Here is a 3,950-nt window from a genome sequence, read left to right as displayed (position 1 = left end):
AGTAATACAAAGTGTTAAAATACAGCATAAAGATACAAAAACAGAGATACTAATTCTAATTAGGAATGTAATTATGATGTTACATTTTTTTAATATAAGCCACAATTAGGTTTAAGAAATCACACAAACATAGATCACTGATTTGAATGAAATGCCTAAATTTGTAGCAAAGCTTTGTAGTTACAAAAACAAAACAAACAAACAAAAAAAACCAAAGAATGCACAAAATTAATGTTTATTCCACCTTTATGTCACATTTCTGGATCCTTCACCACTGTTACATGAGGAAAAAAACAAAAGCAAAACAAATGAAAAACTGAAATCAGAATCACTAATGTTATAAAGTAGGGAAGCAAATAAATTTAAATCTAGCAGCCATCAGCAAGAGTACAGCAAAGACAATGCTGTAAAAAGAAATAAATAAAATTGCTAGATTTTGCTAGATTGCTGTATGCATCATACTCTTTCAAATCAGCAAAATATGCTCCTGCACACAATGGAACATAAACAGAATTTTTTTTTCCTTTAAGGTACAGAAATGCAAGTTCTTTTTTGAATATTGTAGATGGGTAAAATGTGTTTATAATGGTAATCCTAGTAAGCTATTACAGAGTGGGCCAGGAACACATTCATGGATTCTGGGGATGATGTGTATTGTAATTCTTTGATTGGGGTAGTGGACACTCTTAAGCAAAAAACAAACAAACAAACAAAAACAAAAAACCGTGAACACAGAAGTACAAGGCAAAAGCAAATGAGACTTCTCTTATATCTTAGCAACATTTAGATGGAAACCAAACTTAAATGCAGTCCACTCTGCTTTCGAAGAGGCTTTGGTTCAGCTCCCAAATCTCGATTTCTTGATGCAGTCTCCTATGAGAATACTCAGAAGGTGTCCTCTTAAACAACAAACTTATTTTTAGTGGTGGAGTCCCTCTTAGTAGCTGTGTCTACATGGGACTGACAACCAATCACTATCTTTGGAGGAAGTCCTAACCTTTCCTTGTATATCTTCCCTATATGTATAACAGCCTCTCTGTTTTCACATTCAGCAGTCCATATTGCTATCTTATCACCTTTAGCTCTAACATTAACAACAGCCCCACATACAACATCACTGTAGTCATCAAAAGATTCTCTAATAAGGCACAGCAGTGTCTCTAGCCAAAAACCATCCAGATCACTTTATCTCTGCTGTTTGTTCAATGTAATTAACCATCGTCCTCCTCATTTGTTTTTCTCATCTTCCCACATAGGCTCAAATACCATCCTTAAAAAGTGAGTAGTCACAGCCAGGCATTAAATTACTAGACAACTGGATGTGGTTGTACAGAGCCCAAAAGTCTTCAACAGTACCACACTTAGAGATCAGCCGAAGGTTTGCTTGCCAAGTTTTGCTTTTATCATTTTTAAAAAACCAGAGTGCCCATCTGCTCCGTAAAGGATGCTTAATACAGTGTTCTGGGTTAGCAACTTCCTGATTAGATTCTGTTTTCTTTTCTTCTGAAGGCGGGGGATTAGGAGTAGGGGTGGTTTCCGGTTCTACAGTCGCCATCTTAGATCGATCTCTTGCTTAATATGTTTTAATCTTATTATAATGATAAAAAGTATTAATTGAATAAAATGAAAAATACAGACAGAAAATAAAGTTGCTCATAATCATAAAACCTGTTGCATTCACAGTTTACATACTGGATTACTTTCTTTCAGTCTGTTTCCATCCACTTGAATGTAATTGGGATTTTCCTATGTAGGTTACATATAATTTTATATTTTACTTTTTTCATCGTATATTTTACTGATTTTTCGATGCTACTCACAACTTTTTGAAAACGCATATTGACTATTATCCCTTCACATTGGCCCTGTTATTAGACATTTGTTTCTAAAGTTTCATTATTATAACTGTGTGCTACGCCCTTTTGTATCAGTATCACATTCTTTTGAAAGAAACTTGGCGACATTTTTATTATGGGACCAGATTTATCCTAAATACTTGCCACTCAGAGTGTGAACTGTGTAAGGGTAGCTGCCACATCACTGGAACCATGTTAGAAATGCAGACTCTCAGGTGCCATATGGATGTACCAAATCAGAAACCACCTTTTAACAAGATGGTGGGTGATTTCTGCGCACTTTCCAGTTGAGAGAGTGAGGTCTTAGAGTCTATTCCACGCAGTAACAGGCAACTGGCTCACTAAAGTTCAGATTATCCCGATTGGTTCACTGAGGAGAGGCTCAGAGCTTCCTGATTGGTTATCAGGAGGCCACTCTGCGCCTTGGTTCCTGCCCTGCATCCTAACTCCCAGTAAACAGAGCGTTTTCAATTCTGTTTACACATTAGAATTACCTGAGAAGTTTCTTTTAAAATATTATTATTTGGATTCCACCCCAGACCTATTAAATAAAAATGTCTTAGGAAAGGGGAGGAAACGGTTTTAAAAAGCCCTCCAGGTGTCTAATGAGCAGCCGGAGTTGACAATAGTTGTAGATGAACAAAAAAGAGAGGAAAATAGATGCCAAATGATAGAAGATGACTGTTGTCATCAACCTACCTTGTTGTCAAAGGCTATAATCTTCACTGCCAATCAGCACTAAATCTGCAGAGAGGTGGAGAAGGGAGTGAAAGCAGGAAATGTGGTTTATCTGGTTAGCATTTAGAGATAGAAGGAGTTACTTTAACTGAATTTCCAGTAAAGGGATTATACTCCAAAGGATTCAGAGCCAAATTTAAAAGCCCAAACAATCAAATGACTGCATGCGTACTTTGTTTTGTAAGTGAAAATGAGGGGACTGTTGCCTTCCAACAAGAGTTGACTGTAAGTAAAACAATCAAATGATTTTTTTTCTGGAAATAATCTCCACATAACTAATTTTATTTGCAATGATTAACATTTCAAGGTCTTTTAATATTTATCAGATTATTTGGAAGGCCAAAATATATCTTGATAATTCCAATTTAATTACAAATTATAAAATAAAACAACTGGATGCATCACTGTATTTCAAGCCATGGAATTTTCAACACCACTGCATTCTTTTTAATAGGATTTGAAACTTTGGGGTTGGCTATTGCCTCAATTTATGTTTGCTTTGGACTCTTTTCACACTTAAGCTTGGTGAAATGTCTGCAGTGTTGTTGTGTTGTTTCTAATGGAAAAATCTGTTTGACTTTAGCTATAGCAAGATTAAGGAAGAATTTAAAATGTTAATCTTGATAGTAATATCAATGATAACCTTTAATTCTGTTCAACCCAGTTATTTGTTTTTATTTTTTAGTGTATATCTAATACTTCTAAAAAAGATAAGAGATGGTTTTTAATAAAACCAAATATATACATACACATACACAAATACACACCCAAGTAATGATATTTTATTATTTTCATTACCCAACTACAGTCTGCAACTCACAAACTTATTTCATCTTTTCCCTATTCTTTTGTTTGGCCTTTTTTAAAGAACAAAAACAAGAACAAAATATATGTTCTACTTGTAAATTTCTCTTTTTCAAAATTGCAGGAATTTAGTATATTCTTATTAACAAACCATGTCTAAATTATGCATGTTCTTTCCTTGGATTACCATGGAAATGAGTTCTTTACCTCCTTACTCCCCTCCCCTTAGTCAGCTCACGCTGCTATAACAAAATGCCATAGATCATAGCTTACAAACAGAAATTTATTTTTCACAATTCTGGAGGCTGGGAAGTCTCAGATCAAGGTGATGGAAGATTCAATGTATGGTCAAAAATAGTTTCCTGGTAGATATTTTTTCTCTGTGTCTTTACGTGGTAAAAGGGGCAAAAAATCTGTCTGGGTTTTTTTTTTTTTTTTTTTTTTATATAAGGGCACTAATGACCTAACCACTGTTTTCAAAACTTTATTGCTTCCCAAAGCCCCCACCTCCTCATACCATAGAATTGAGGATTAGGTTCCAACATATGATTT

General features: G+C 34.7%; 1 pseudogene; it reads right to left on the bottom strand.

Moving 5' to 3' along the window:
* Positions 1–531: 531 nt before the first annotated feature.
* LOC125937941 (eukaryotic translation initiation factor 4E-like) lies at positions 532–1,609 on the bottom strand (annotated as a pseudogene).
* Positions 1,610–3,950: the final 2,341 nt, after the last annotated feature.

This window comes from Panthera uncia (assembly GCF_023721935.1).
Source record: "Panthera uncia isolate 11264 chromosome B2 unlocalized genomic scaffold, Puncia_PCG_1.0 HiC_scaffold_24, whole genome shotgun sequence".
Taxonomy (NCBI): Eukaryota; Metazoa; Chordata; class Mammalia; order Carnivora; family Felidae; genus Panthera; species Panthera uncia.
Note: the sequence above shows the minus strand (reverse complement) of the source record. Positions and strands in the feature narration are given on the sequence as shown.